General features: G+C 35.3%; 1 protein-coding gene across 8 annotated transcripts in view; it reads left to right on the top strand.

Moving 5' to 3' along the window:
- The window catches only part of hth (homothorax), a 282,966-nt gene that overhangs the window by 257,049 nt on the left and 8,514 nt on the right, over nucleotides 1–17,403 (top strand). The window lies entirely within an intron of this gene.

Here is a 17,403-nt window from a genome sequence, read left to right on the forward strand (position 1 = left end):
AAGTTTGTATGAAAATCGTGTCTGTTGCGCTTTCGCAGAGAAAAACACGCCGGCGATGCCGCGGGCAAAATTTAGTATAGAATAATTTACCCTGTAATAAGAGGTTTATATCAAAAGTATACAATTTGCTACAACTGTTCTTCGTGCCCACAATCACAATGGCATTTTAAGAATAATCACAGTTATTACGTTAGCTTATTATGATAATTGCGTGTATTATGCTCGAATGTAATGATATCATTTTCAATTGGTGAGCGGAACCAATGGTCTTGCAGGCCCGCGGCGAGCATGACAAAACAATGAAAAGATAGACAGACAGACAATGGGGAGGTGTTGTAACATAAACTTGTTATTAAAAATGGACGAAAGTGGCCCCTAACGGCTGTATGTCTACGTCTGGTACCGTTCGTAACTGGATTTGTATTTTGTGCTGTAATGGAAAATTTGTGTGCCTTATACATGAAGTCTGTCTATTTTTAGTTGACTTTAGAGAAAATCTTAGTTTTTAAATTTCACTTATTCCTTCATGTCCAAATCAGAGACTACCAGGAAAACAAAACGCGTTAGAAGTTTCGTGTCGTATCCATGAAATTAGTAGGTACTCCTTACAAGTGCCATTTGACATATTTGAAAGCTGTCAAAACAATCGCGCGGCAAAATTATCACGTAACGACGTATGGTTGAAATAGGCTAAACATATTTACGACACGACAAATGATTGTAGTACGATTTTGTTTATATTATAGACCATCTGCACCCCGGGGCTAAAGGTACTCCATGTGTTAGGTCATTATAGCAAATTTCATCAAAATCCGTGCAGTGGTTTTAGCGTGAAAGGTTAACAAACATCCATCTATTCTCACAAACTTCTCGTTCCTAATGTTGAATTATAGTAAATATTTAAGTGGAAATTTACACTGTGTAGGGTGTTTTCACAGTTTTATCAGTGTTGAAGACTTGACATCGTGTCGCTTCGCTCAAATGTGTTTCGGGCCTTAGATAGGCATTGATTGATGGTCGCATAAGAAAAAGTTAATAACGCGTCATGGGAACTCTCATTAACACTATGGTTTTAACGCTTTCGTTTTGTTTCGCATTATTTGTCTTTGTATTTCTAATTATTGTGGTGTAATTAGTTTCTTAATCTGATCGTCAGTTGACGCATTGATAGATGGTGTTAAATGTTAAACTTTCGTTTTTAACCGACTTCGAAAAGGTACGAGTTCATTTTGACTTATTACTGACATCGAAAAATAACAAATATGTTATTTTTTTAAATAGAAATATATATTTTTTATTTTTAACAATAGCAAAGTCGCAGGTTGTACAAACATCCACAAAATTCATTTAAAACCACACAATCCCTATCATTAACTAAAGCGCATTCAAAAAAGCTGTTTAGCCGAGCTTTTAAAAAGCTTTAACCGCGTCTGAGGGGCTCATACCCAGCTAACGAAGGCACCACTGGTCGCCACCTGAGCTTTTCCACAATTATTGCTAAGACAATATTTGCATTCTATTTCAAGGGTTTGGATTGGTACAGATAAACTCGAACAGACAATCAAAAGTTTTAAGAGTTAATTAAATCTACCTACGGTTTTTCGACAATACCAGGCTTTCATAACTAGAAAGGCGAAAACGCGAAAACAAAGAATTCCGCAAGACAGCAGAACAAAGATGCGCATTTAGACGTAAAACAATAGCCCGCTGGAAAAAGGACAAAACAAAGGACAGAGCGGTTTTCCAGCCGAAATTTACGTTTAAAAACAACGTAAATACCTAAGCGGGATCCGTATCTATCCTATTTAGATATTAATCTAAACGAAAAAGCAAAAGCAATTCAAAATAGGCAACAAGCTAACAGAAGGGACGGGGCGGGCCGGGCTGTAATTGGCCATTTATCAAACTGCGAAGGGGTTAGGGAACGCTCCTGGTCGCCGCTGCCGCCCTGGTGTTCCGCTCGCTCCAGGCGGAGCGGCTTAAACGAAACAAACAAACAAACAGATTTGTAAACTCCGCTAACAATGGAATTAAGAGTTCTTTTAACGATGGAAAAATTGCGCAATTTTAGGAAAAGGTGAAAACTCCACTTGCGTATTTTTCAAGTGCCTGGTTTAACATAAAATGAAAACTTATTTGTGACTACAGACCCAATGGATACAAAGTAGGTAGCCAAAAATTGGTCATGAAGTTAAACGATGTGCGATAATAAAAAAAAATCATACAACAAAAGTAAGTACTAAACAAAGTTTTTCCACGTGTTTTGTTAATCCTTAACAAAACACTGACACTAAACAACACAAGCCGAATGTAAAAGGTCTCGCGCGTAATTAGAAACCATAATTTAAACCGGGAACGTAAAATTAATCTAATAACCAATACAAACGAAATTTTCGCAAAGTAATCCGCACCCTAAATACACAGGTGGGATAGTCGAGCCCGCTTGATTTCGGATAAACCTCCATAAACCTGATTAAGCCCGGTTTTAAATTCAACATTTTCGGGTAATGAAACTTTCTTATCAGCGAGCCTCCTCTTTTGAATTATGGCCGTTGCTTATTTAGACCCGCTCCCCTACTACTCTCAACTTCTGATTTCCTGGTAATGTTTTGATTACTTAACGTTTTATAATTATACAAAATAGATAAAGCAGTGTCGTGATTTATCAAATACACACAACCGCGAGATATGGCATTAAAATGCATATAATTTGTCACCCTTGCCGTCCCTGTGAAAGGGTAAATCGCACTGTGCCAATCCACCCGTGTATAATTTAAACCTTTGTCTTTGGTGTTGTGGAATCGGAAAAGTTAACTTGTAATCTCTATGGTTTGGTTATGCTCGACGTTGGGGCGGGAATAAATTAACGAAAAGATCGAATCGAATAATTATCTATGGTTCTGCACTGTTGCGCGGCATGTGATAACTTGTAGATTAAATTGTTATTTAACATATTAATAAGGCAATAAACAGAGGATGTTCATCATAAAATAGGCATTTATTAGAAAATTGCCGCATTGAAACTATGTGTACTACAGGCTATAAACGAAAATTATTGCTCCTAAAAATTTAATTAAAGCTTTTTGACATACCATTGCATGCTTGATGTATCTTAATAACTTAGTGAAACTGGACTTACAAGATAGTAATAAAACCAAAATAAAAACAGAAACATTACACGTCACTTAATGGACGCCCGCGTATTTCTTTGAACTAAGAAAATGATAAGCGACAAGTCAAGATAAAACGCAAAATGGCGGACAACGAAATGTCACGCGGTCGCATCACTATGCAAATATGCTGCTTAATTACTTGAAATATCTTTACTACGATCTCTAGTAGATCGTTGTACGTTTCTTTTGAAACAATTATGTTAATGGCGGGCCACGACCGGTAATAATTTACAATTAAAACGCTTAAAGCCTCGTCCTCACTAGGTAATGTATGGCAATATGTTTGGAAACATTGCGCACAGCTCGCAACATAAAAATTTACCATTGATTGATTGAAAATTTAAAAATCAATAAAGATTTTGTGGTGTTACGTAAAATAATTGATTACCATAAAGCCATATTTAAGGCTTCAGTTTAGGCGACCGTCACACCCGACTTCGTAATCCACCAATCCAGGCCTGTGCACGCTTAACTTTGCTTATAAATTCAGCTGTGCCAGCCCTCACAGTCATACACAGCATTAGACGACTCAAATTAATACGAGCAAGCGCATAACCACCTGCGCCCTGTTTCTTTCCTACAAAATTAACTCTAGTCGGCAACAATGGAGCAAACTTTTGCACTGTTATTTTTTCCTCCGACTGTGGTGGCTATATTTCAAACTGTCATACTTAATCTTTTTATCAAAGTTTGTTAAATGCTATAAGAAGTGCACCCGTCTGCGTGGCGAAGTTCTCATCTGGCCTCTAATTACATTTGGAGTTTGTGAGCGGAGTTTTATTATGAAATTAACAAGTTTTGATACTATTTCAGCTGCGCTTGCCTCACGGAAAGTTTTGCCCGGTACGAAATCTAGACATAACTATTTTAGAAAACACATTTTCAGAATATTTTTTTAGTTAACCAATAAGCCGGAAAGTCATTTCTTATCGCAGAAAAAATCATTATATTTTTATATGGCCGTTTAGATAGATCCAATTTTATTGCATAGATTTAAAATGGCCTCACTTTTCACAATATTCCCACCGGTACGTGATAATTTCTGAGCCAGTTATTGTTCAACTTTAGCAAATTGCCAGCTGCAAAATAATACAGTGCCGAGTGCAGACCGCCTTTCAGTTGCATGTGTGTTGAAATTTGGCAAAGTTGGCTCGGAATCGTCGAGTCTCATATACTGCAATATTGCCGAGTTATTTGAAGTTAAGCGACCGAGCCTGCAAATGCTAGATAGGCTCATTTGCTGATTTGAATTTTTATCTTTTCGAAAGAGGGTTCTTTCGCTTCGCAACTGATTTAAAAATATAACAGATGGTTGGATCTGTAATGAAATATTTTTTTTTGACGAAACAATTAACTACATTATAAAAAAAAACATACCAGAGAGCGTACTAATTAAAATCCAACCGTTGTTTATTCAACATTTCGCAATTCGCAATACCAGGAGAGCAGCGGGGCCTAGGAGCGAATAATTTATATTTAATTTAAACAAGACGACATTGGTATTCGGAATACGAGTGCGTAATTAAAATTCCCACCGCGGTTCCCCCGCACCCCGCACTCGTCCCGAGCCCCGTCGCGACAGTTTTCGCGCCAATTTCAACGCGCCCGGAAATTAATTGTGACAGGAAGACGCAGCGGTCACATCCGGCTGCGTTCCGTTACTGCATGATTGCACTATCGGCTCATATCCATTTAATAAATATAACATTAATTCAGCAAAGAAGCTTATGCAAAGTGCATCGTGCGTGCTATTTTTTTCAATTTTAAATTAATATTTTAGGATTATTGTCAGAGTGCATGATAACAAGGAATTCTTAATATGCATATTGATACATTTAGTAGCGTTTGTAATAAATACCTTATATTTTAATCCTAATATTTATAATAGTCACAGAAGCATTACTAACTCTCTTAATAACTAACTCTAAATGTTTCTTTAAATTGATAAATGTGCTCTGGCTTACACTGACATTCATTTCGGTACAGTCAAAATATGCCTACGCAATCAGTTGAAAGCATTTTCATATTAAAAATAAAAACATTCTATCGGCAAAGATAGATTCCCACCTGAATAGCCGTGATTTATTCGTATCGATTACTTAAACATAGTCACTTGTCACAAAACTGGTCGGCCATTGATGTAATCGAAGAAGCGACGGATGTGTACGTCGTTAAAAACCTTATAAAACGGTACAACAATTAATAAGTGTCAAGTTTAACATTTCATTAAATAAAAACCGATAAAATCGTCACAATCTATCGTTTCTGTTGCGCATTTACATAATTCTTTAGCATCTATCAAAATACGAATTTCGAATCATTAATTTTAAAAAAAGAAATGAATTAAAGACATGTACGCGTGGGTTGATACCGCTGATGCCTTCGAAAAATGAATTTGAATTTTATTTTTTTTTAATTGCTTATTGCGAATTTCACGCCATGGCAGCCAGGACAATTGTCCGATCTCTGGTGGCATCTCGGGTGTGCAGCGGGAGACACATTCGTTACGTTCGCTAAGGGCCTCTAATGGCCGCGCCTGAACCCGAGCGGCCCTTAAAATTTTAACCATCCTTTTATTTATGGTCGCTTTTGTCTCTGCGAGATACAGCTATCAAGCGGAGGAATCTAGTCGTTATGATTTTAAGTACACTTTAGAACTAAAAATATCACTTTATTTCTCAAGAAATCTAGCAAGACTGTCATAAATATGCTTGGTTTCAATTGTACGAGTAACAAATGTCCAGAATAACCTAAATTAATTATATACGAACTCCTTTTATATCCCTAACAAATTCGTCAGACAGCGCGTTAGCCCCACTGAATCTAGTTCCGTCTAATTACAGCTCAAATCGCTCGGATACACGCCCATAAATCTATTTGTCGTTTAAAAAGCCTATTTACTCGCTGATTTACGTCTACGAGGTTGGCAATGCGTTGATTTACGTCTGGAAGGTTGGCAGTCTTCGCCGGCGGTCCGTACTTCAATTAGTTCGTCTGTTGATGGTGAAAGTACAGATACTTTAACTAACGCGTAATTTATGTCACCCTAGTAATTTTTCTTTTTGTTTTAATATAAATTTAATATGATAGATAATATAATTAATTATACCGTGTTTTCTGTCACAGTTAACTTTCCAACCACATGCACAGCCGACACAAAATATTTATATTTTTTAAAAGAGTAACACTATAAAGCTCCGTACACACTATTCACTTATCACGATTCAATTACTTAGTAAACAGCGCCATCGTCTAACAGGTGTGGCGTAATGGCACTATCAGGCGTCGCCATTAAAACAATGTTCAAAATGGCGCTGAAATTTTAAATATATCGGAAACGATACCGACTTGAGAGCATTCTCCATCACTGGTTTATCTGCTAATGCTGTTTCTGTAATAAATTATACGACATATTGAAAAGAACAGTTAAAAGATTTAAGCAATTCCAATGAGCATTCTAAAATCAATAGTGTATTTATTATTTAGCTTTATCGTTTTATAAAATTCGTATGAATAAACTACAATCCTGTTTAATACAAAGCCAAGAATTAGTTCTTTTTTATTTTTTTGTTGTGTAATGTTCAAGCAAAAACGTAACTTTCAAACAATTTACACACAAATAAGATAACATTTTGGACACGAAAAATTACATGTTCCTGTATCCACAATGTGACGTTTCACATTTAAGGAATCAGGAACATTGGACCAAGGAGGAAGACACGCAGATGTGTAACAACTAGCCGAAGGCGGGGTCGTTGACCTGTGTAAATTGGAAACTGATCATCAACTTGATGACTGAGTTGAGGCAATCTGAAATCGCATGAGAATATTAACATCACGCTAGCTCCGAATCAGCGGCTTACCGCAATCAAACCATTAAAAAAGGCGTCTTCCTGTCAAATTTCTGTAGTAAATAAACTTAATTTTGTTTGCGACAGGTACTTTATAAATAAGTACTTCACTTGCATTACAGCGCACTTATTACACACTTATTTTCTGTAGTGAAAATGTGAGCACGCCATTTTAAAATTGGAATGCGATTAATAAAAGAGCGAATATCTCACCGGATAGAGATGTCCGATGACGTCACACCCGCCATCAGGTGGCGGCCGCTTAAAATTCTGATCCCTACATCATTAATTTGACGAATGGACGTTGCGTACGCGGACCGTGTGAGGCCGGCTTTACCCGCGCATTCCTTTCTCGATTTATTCGGATTTTCAACGGGTTAAGTTTGTTTTTGTGCTGTTCCAATTATATTTATGATTCATTTTTGTTTACATGAGTTTTCATATTATTTGACGGCCCCGGTCCGATATGAATTGTGATGCGTCAGTAAACAAACCACGAAAGCTTTTATTAAACTATTTTATTGTTTACAAACTCGTTTTGTTTAATTTTGAACTTAGCCTTATCTAATCAAAATTAACTAAGTAATTGGACTTACATTCTAAATGTATGTCACGGTTCTTTGTTAGATTTTCGTCAAGAGATTAAAAACATAGTAATTAGTAAGAATTTAATTAGGCAGACGTAATTATGGTATTAGTAATTAGCAACGAAAGTACCAGGCGGTCATCATACATAAGATAGTATGTGGAAATGGAACGCACACAGGGCGGGCGTCAGCCGTGGCAATCCATCACGGCTCCAAATTAGTTCGCGCGCACGCCGCAGTGGCCGCACGGCGCTGCTGTCGCACTCATTAGTGGTTGCTGCCAAGCGTTGATGTTCTCCTAGTATCGAACAATTATACTGTCATTTGTTTTTATTATATCATAAATCTGCGTAGACAAAATTGTCACCAAATGTTGCCATAAATAACAGAGTCTACCTTCAATTCAACCCTTTGGATTTGGGCTATATTTAATAAGGAATAAATTCAGGCTACACGTCAAGCAATCATTGCAATATGGCGCCGGGGTCGAGCTATTATCGCGATTGGCTGTTATCCGCGACCCCGGCTGCTTCAGATAGGGCCAGGGAAACCAGAGTTACACCCTCATGTAATATTAGGACAAGAAGGCCTCAAGAACTTAATTTGTTCAAAAGATAAATTATGGAACATAAATTTATCGCCCAAACAAAAATAAGACTGAGGGCCCAGTGATCATTCTAATAATAAAGCCTAATTTGTAAAATTATGCATTTCCTTCAATGATGTAGAAACGAAATAAATTATATATTTTAAGTTAAAAGAGCTATAAATGTCACATAATTTGTCTAAAATCCATCCATTTTACAGAATATAAATATCTTGTATCTAATAGGGATTAACGGTACAGAGGTCTAAAGTGATCAAGGTCGTATAGTAGCACTATACGCGTGTTCGCTGGCCCCTTGTTAGCTCTGACAGCGTCTGGGACACTTAGAGATATTTACTGCGTATTTATGCCGCCTTGGTGTTAGTCGGATGTTAATTTTCGGACAGCATCGTAACTATTTAACTACACTAATCAACACTTGGTTGTTTAGCATTTTAATAACTTTAATTTTAAACACATTACGTCGTAAGTACAAAAGTTATTGTTTCCAAAATCCATTTAAATTTTTTTCGTAAACGTACCGTAAACTTTATAGTTATCATAATGTGAATCGGAATTAAACATTCTTTATTTCCTTTTATTTTGAAATTAATCTCAGAATCACTAAAACTCCTACCGCTTTATTTAATAAACATTTAATTCTCTGATTAGGCTTGGAGTAGTTTTTCTTTGTGTTGTCTCTCTCTCCCTTTTCAGTATTTGACATTGATCCGAGGCTAATCAGAGAATAACATTTTTATTAATAATAGGGATAAAGTTTTCATGTTAAACACGTACAGAAAGAAAACCTATTTTCAAAGTTAGTGTAAAATGTTGCCATAAACAAAAATGCTAAAGTATATTAACCAATCCCATTAGTATTAACTCATTCGCTAATCTTAAACTCAATTTCACGGCAAAATCACAGCCGTGTTGTCACCGAAAATATAATCGATCACAGCGCCCCCTAGCAATTATTAGAATAAAAACATCCGTCCAAATCTGTAGTACCCTAACAATTAACACGAGACCATGTGTTGCGTTAGTCATTTCGCGTGATGAGGAACGCGGGTCAGAAAGCAAATTGTGGAGGGCACAAATAGATAACTTTTCTAGTGCCGCCTAAGATTTCCTAAATAATAATAATAAATTCATTTATTCAGACTTAATCCATAATGTGTGCTTTTTTTTTTGAAATCTCTAAACCAGCGTGCGGAAGACTAATGATTTTTTAACATAATTTTTGGTTCATTGTTTTCTTGTTCTTTTTTCCTGAATAAACCAGTCATTTAAATAAACCTTTGCCGGATATTTGATTTTCAAGGTTCAACATTCTTCGTAAAGTATAACTATAAGTTTACAATATTTGACATAGCATGATAAACCTTTTTACCTTAAACTGCTTTACTTTTTTATGATTAAGACGGTAACTTTTGCACAAACCATCCATCCAGCTCTTATTAACCTAATTTCTTCATTAAGAATTACTGTTGTTTTTCTCAAAAAAGTAATTTTTGACTTTAGATTTAGGACCTGTCTGATTAATAGGCCTGTTTTTGTATTAAATAATAAAAACATAGTATTTAGCTCATCGGCGATCAAAAGGCTCGAAAAGATCTGCCTTTTCCGCGTATTCTATATTTTGTGCGGAGGTCGGGGGTCGATGGCGATATATTGCGCTCAGTAATTACGCACCGGCTACCAGGGCGCCAGGATTAAGGAGCAATACTCCTTAAAATGACGCATTTACCGTAGCCGTAATTTATTGAGAGACTTTTGTTGCGTTTATGTTGTTCTGGTAAATTAATTAAATGATATATCAAGTTTCCTTCTGGATTATGAAAAAAGCGTCACTATTCCCATTATCTCAACTTGGATAAAAAATGGCCATTTTTTATTAAAATTTGCATACGATAAAACCAAATCTGATGATTATTTCACGATCTCCAAGGTATTACAACAATCTCACATAATGCAATTGAAGTGACAATAAAAATATTTTTGTGTACAACAGCTTCAATTTCATACTGAATTTTCCTTGCGCCCAAAATTACGGATTTCCCCAACGCACATAACAAAACATCGACAGACAATATAGAGGATAAAAATGACGTTTGCCATCGACAATCGCCACCATAGATCCCCATTGCTGGACGCACCTATAATTGCCTGATTTAGAGCAGTTTCTATGCTTCGCCGGCGACGAAGGATTTCATGAAAAATATTTATGGCTGGACAGGGCCCGCGAGGATTAGATGAATTTGTCGCTACGTGATCTCGTTTCTGTTTGTTTGTCCAGTGGTATCCACCTTATTATAGTTTATTATTCCTTACATTCAGAAAATAAATTCTTAAACATGAAACTAGGCATTTTATTCCTGGTTTTGATTCGGCAATATTTTGCCGAACGGAAAGACGGACTAGGCCTAAGTTCGCGTACTTATATATACTAATGATTGTTTTCAAGAGATATATCAAATTTAAAAATATTACTAATATAATACTGAAATTAAGAATTCATGTATATACAGGGTGTCTACATGCTCAGCCCATGATTCTGAACAACTTCTTGTGTGGTCTACTAGCCCATACTAAAAGTTATAGTCGCGAAAAAAAAACAGCTGTTAAAATTAATTACCTAAAATAGAATATTAAATACCTAACTTGTGGGAAATGTATGGATCAGCTGATTACATAATCGTAATTCATCTTGCTCTCTACCAAATCCCATTTTAAATCGGCATCGGCACATAATATATTTTTCTTCCACAACTTTAATGGAGAAGAAGACAAAACAGAAAACGTGTCGTGTACATAGACAAGTTAGCTTCATAAATGAGGGTAACAGTTACAAACTACAATTAGAACGCGGCCCGGGAACAAAACATACAGTTGTTCAAACCACACATAATTCATTATTTCAACTTGTTTTCAGTTTTCACACCGATGTGCGAGCCGTCTCTAACTTATACTATTGCACGTGCCATGTGCGAACAACTATTTGTATTTAGTATCGTAATTTTTCATGTGATTTTCGGTTTTTAACTTCATAAATGAAGGATTAAGACATGGTATGCGCACGATTACGATTAATTAAACTGATATGTGTCTGAATCCGACTTATAACTTATACCAAATCTAAATGTAATCAAGAGATGAAGAAGATTCTTGCCTTTCTGATTTACACAGAAAATCTCCAATGTATTAGTTGAATATCTAAAACATACATTCTCAAAGTATACAATATGATAACACTACATAAAATTTAAAATAACTTATCCTATCCTTCTAATATTATAAATGCGAAATTAAGTTTATTTTTTTATTTGTTAACTCTTCACGCATTATCTACTGGACCGATTGTTATTAAATTTGGTACACGAGTAGAAAATAATCTGGAATAACACATCGATCAATCACAGAATCTCTCGGCATCAGACCGGATCCGGCGGACCGTCCGCACTGGATTTGTCAGATCCGCCGGCATTAGAGCCGTACCGGTATTATTCACCCCAGTTTTGGGGTAACAAATCTTCAAGATTTGTTGAAGATCTGTCCGCTTTCGACTGTGTTCGACGAATTTTAGGCTTTTGACCTTTGTGTTACTGTATTTTCAAGTGAAACGACTCACGCAACGATATTCTTGGCGGGATTTTAATGATTCTGCCATTGCTTTCTCTATTTTAGACACTATCTGATTAAATTATTGTAATATTTAAATAGATTTAATTCATTCTTCGGTCTTTTCGCTAGAGTTTTAGTAAATTAGAAAATTAACTTTTATTCTCCTCTGCAGACGAATAAAATACATTTTGAATTTAGATGTTGATTATCAACTTTTATTTTTTAATAATTTGCGACGAAACTTCTTCTAAAACATCTGCAAATTAAAGAAATTGAAAATGTCCATCGTATTATTTTTAATCTTCAGACAAAATCTATTTATTGAAATGCTCTTTCCATAATAGAGCCAGAGACAATCAAGTATTACTTTTTATTTAGGATTTAATGATGGGGTCTTTTTCTCTATAGCTTTTTAGATTGCTTCAACGGTTCTATAATTATCTTAAAAGCAATAACGGATACCCACAAAATCTTTTTTCACGCGTATCAACGTCAATTTATCAGTATCTAGTACTGGGAGAGCATCCCTCCGCAGGAGGACAGAAGGGCGAGTGACCGAGGGCTATCTCCGGGTGGGCTTTATGAAAACTAATGCCTTCATTTGGTGCGACTCCGGTCACCACCGATAAGCTATGTCCTCCTAGTACCCCGGGATTACTAAGGCGCATTTGACTGCTGCGGTCCTGGTGCGATAAAAGTTTGGAATTTCGCATTTGCTATAAAAATAATTGTAGAAATTGAAAAATATCCCCTATTTCTGTACAAAACATGTTTTCCTAATTTTTATTTAAACAAAAAAAAACTAAATTGACTTCATCACTAATATAAACAAAAAACAATAATCGCGTACAACTCCCAAAAAAACTTTATCATCACAGCGATCTATATCGGGAGCTGTTTTGGCAGAGTTTTTCCGCACGCTGTTTTTCCTCGCAGAATTAAACCTTAATTAGGGAAAAGGGCAATTTATTGCGGCCAGTAATACCTCAGGCGGCACCTGTGTTTGCCCGGCTAAACGGGAATTGTGCAAGCACAAAATGAATTAACACAGAAGGATAACCCATGAAATTGTAGACAGTAGAGAAAACATGAGGACGCCAATGTTTATTATTTACATCAAAATTATTCAAAATTGATAAAACATTCGAAGGCGCTTACTCTCAATTTACTGAAAACTATAAAATTATTTTGTAAATAAATGATAAATTAAAAACCATAAAACGTATATTTTATGGTTAAAACATAAATTTAAATATTTATGCTTAAAACTAAAGTTTTATGTAGAAATTATTCAAGATTAAATCTTGGCCTTTCGATCATCGATTCTCCAATTTTTTTATACGATCATCGATTCCTTTACAAGATTTCTGTATTGTTATATATACTGTATCATTAGTGGTCACTACCATTTCATTTATTATATAACAGGTTATATAAAAAGGATTTATTTCTGTAAAATAATTATTTTGCATCATAGCCAATAAATACGTTTGGTAGCCAACTGTTTTGCTTGTTCTTTTGATTATGTCAGAGATTTATGTCTCAATATCGATTAAGATGACAATATCAACCCCCAATCGCGCTGTAACTTCAGCTGGATCGCGATTGAATCTCGATTGTTCGGCTATTTTTTTTGCACTGTTTCAGAATTGAAATAGTATTATAAGATTCTTGGATCAAAACTGAAGTGTAAACCAACTTTGCCGTTACCAAAACAATACGTTTCGACGAGAAACTTGCACTATTTAATATGTCTGTGACACTTGTTTTCGATACTGTATTAAATTCCGAAACGTTCGCCGTTCAATTCCGATCCAGCTTATGTCATTAACGCGATTGGATGAGGGTTAGTCAATATTAACCCTGTTTTTCATAAAAATATGAAAGCATACTTTATATGTTTTGTTACGTGCAGGATTTTCGTCATATATTCCTTCTTTGTAGAGGACAATAAGACTCTCTCTTAAGTATATAACGCTAATATTTTATGAAGTCCTAGTACCTCCCCTCTTACATACCGCTAATAACAACGACTAACAAAATTAAGGAATTCCCAACCCTTTCTCGTTATTTAATTTGCTTTCAACTAATTAAAATCCAAAAACTTTGAGACGAAATTAAATTCTATTCTTCAGTCTTCGTACAACGGAGAGTTGAAATTCCTTTGGCAAATAAATGTTTTGATTCCTTAGACCCCCCTTATTCGACCAGGAACGTGTCTCAAGGACTAAATTACCTTTTTAACTTTTCCTATTTAGGGAAAGTCGGGCAAATCACACAATAATAATAATAGGTACTGGGATATCAGAGGATCGAGTGGTCTGCAACGGTTATCATAACGAATTTAGTTGGTAGTCCTCTTTATGCTTACTGCTCTCCTGGTAATGCGGGTATCTCAATTCCGGGATTATGAGGTCATCGCTAATTTTACGTTATCCTATTATATAGATAATATCAGATCAGAAGACGTAAATTATCCTTACATCATTACGTATTATTGAAAATGTCATCTGCCTCATCTCTGTCTGTCTGTTCGCGATAAACTCAAAAGGAACTCCTGAAGAAGGTTTAATTGTATTTTAATTTACTTAAGTAGTAGAAAACTGATTTCATAATAATTCGTTAGCACCCGAAAAATTAGACAAATTATTTTTTTTAACAATTAAAAGTTATTGAGTGTGAATATCTCTTTTTCTTCATGTGATTTTCTATTATTTATGGTTACTTGAATAATATACTCGTGAAATAACTTCTGTTCATAATTCAAAATTCAATTGCCACGCAGATGTGTCTCAAAATAATGGTTTTAACATTCATTACTCTTATTACACGTCCCAAATAGAAGCACACGCAAATACGGGGGTAAATTTGACACTAAGCTTATCTTACAATTAGTTGCATTTGCATACAAAACGCATATATCTCGGTGCATGCTTTGAGAACAGTGACAATGCACCGCAACTCACATTCACTACGAATTAACAGGGTCATCGCACATGAAGCGGTTATAAGACGACCGAAACGCATATCACTCAAAATACGAATTTAACAAACAATTTTGTAACGTAACGAATGCATTACTGTATTATTTTGATCCGAAAATTAGGATTTTCTTTGTGAAATTTAAATTAAATGCATTTACTTTTTAATAAACCTTTTGACATGTAGCGTACTAGCCTGGAATTTCCTGGAATCTGGTATTCATTGGTCTTATTTAGAAAATTTACACGATAACATCAAAATTATTTAAATCTTCCTAAAATTCGGCGTATTTCATTAAAACATTAGATGTAAAATGCATCAAGTTGTCACACTGGCTTATGGACGCCCAATTTCACGCGCGCATTTAAAACGCGCAGTATGCAACGAACCTTACTGCTTATCTGCGCATTGTCAACCCTTCGGCTGCGAAATTAACAAATTCAGCCCGTGTTATGATTTATGGGACACAGGGACGTTATCCGATGCGACCATACAGATGTACTGTGTTTATTTTTTTTATAATAGTTTTATTTTTAATAACGCATGCCAGTGTGTTGCGTGTTGTTTTTGTGTTGTTGCGTAATGTGTTTTTTTTTTATTATTTGTAAATTGAACGAGTTACTTTTTGTTTACATACCATGTTCCGCGATCAAAATTACTCATTTGACATCCCTAGAAATTAGACCTCAAAAAATATCTAAAAAATCATATTTTTTTTCACTATAATATATTACGAAGCTACAAATTGCTAACCTAACCAGAACAACCACTGCTGAGAAAACACATAGAAACTCATTTAAATAGTTTTGCTATCTAATATTTTTAGTAATATACCAAAGTTATAAGTACATGATCATAAAAATACATATAAATATGTATTTTTCACTTTTTAATCCACTTCTTCAGTATGACAAAAGTCAAACAATATGAAATGTTGACAACCCGAATACAATAAAACTAAAGAAACAACACTATCGATCCCTGTGACCCTTGGCCCTACGGAGCCCTACACAACGGCCGCCAGCTGACCTCTCCCTAATTTTGTATGTAATTGCAACTGAAATGTCAAAATACAAGAACCCATTTGGCGTATTCTCCCTGTCCCCATTTGTTTGTACCACTTTTGATTACGATTCTAATGTAATCCTTACATATTATAAAGTCCTCTGCCGCGTCTGTCTGTCTGTTTGTTCGCCATAAACTCAAATACTGCACTGCACGGATTCACGTGATTCCGGAGTATGTTTTGTATTACGTATTATGTTTTTACACGAGCGAAGCCGGAATGGGCCGCTAGTATAAATGCTATTAAGTTATCTGACATTTCTACCGAAATATCTGATTTCATGAATATACCAAAATATAGAGACAAGAATACCAACGTACAGACATACATTTCCAGCTACCTTAGACGTACGTTAAAAAGACACGACTCTATTTTAGAAATAATTTTCCGTTTTCCCCCACTGTTGGACATTTTCACTAAAAGCTGGGTAAAAAATTGCTACTTTATTTTCACCAGACTTTCTATATCCTTTGTATCCAGTGTATTGTCAGTGTATTGTATAGCCATGTTGGATCAAACAGGAATACACCAGTTTAACCCCCAGCCGGCATGGAGCCGGATGAAGAGTTAATGAACTAATCCTGATATTAACAATACATTAGGCGCATCGGTCGTCCTCCCTTTGCTTTCAGTGTAGCTAATTTCAAATGCTGTTTATATTCATTTTAATGTTCCGATGTTACTGGCAATGTGTAAAAATGTCGGAATAAAATAAAAACAAAAACATTTGTTTAATAATAAGTTCAAATACTCAGAAATTAAAATAATTGCTAAAATAAATTATTTTAATGCTGATGAAATTAATATTACATAAAACTTGACGAAATGAAAATAAACTTACTGAAAAGTGTTTAACATTAGAAATTTTCAGTAATATTTATAGTAAAGAAAGGCTTGTACAAATAATATTCATTGATCAGTGAAGCCTTTCGCAGTAAATACCAAATGGCTCAATAACACCCCCATTGCATATTTCGCCACTAGTTTATCAACCCAGGCAATTTCAATGAAATTAAATTAAAAACTAATCAAATCCCAAAACAATCGGAGATACTGATACAGCGCTGGTGCCCTGGTAGCTCGTACAAAATTCATAGTGACAGTTCATTTGGAAATGCGGCCCGCGCCAGGGGACATTACTTATTCAGCCGCCATTATAACATATTGCCCAAGTAATTGTTTCAAAACTCTCCAGCTCTTATGAATTCCTGGTAGGAGATATTGTTTTTGAAGAAAATTGATTACCAAAAAATATTCAAGCCAAATTGTTTTTAACACTGAAATAAAATTATGGTAATCGAAAATGCACTTAGGTAAGTTAAGTTTACTAAAAGTGTTTAGTTTAGGCGAATAAACTCAGGTGAACTTAAGTTTACGTCACGGGAATACCATAGAAAATATGTTTCCTACCTATTTCAAAAGTTATTGGGTAACAATTTTCATTCGTCCGCCCTTAGTGTTTGTCTGTTTTGCACATTACTGATTGACTATTGTTTTCCAAATCGATAGCATATTTTTTTCTTTTTCTTGTCTT

The sequence above is a fragment of the Plodia interpunctella genome, chromosome 17, assembly GCF_027563975.2.
Source record: "Plodia interpunctella isolate USDA-ARS_2022_Savannah chromosome 17, ilPloInte3.2, whole genome shotgun sequence".
Taxonomy (NCBI): domain Eukaryota; kingdom Metazoa; phylum Arthropoda; class Insecta; order Lepidoptera; family Pyralidae; genus Plodia; species Plodia interpunctella.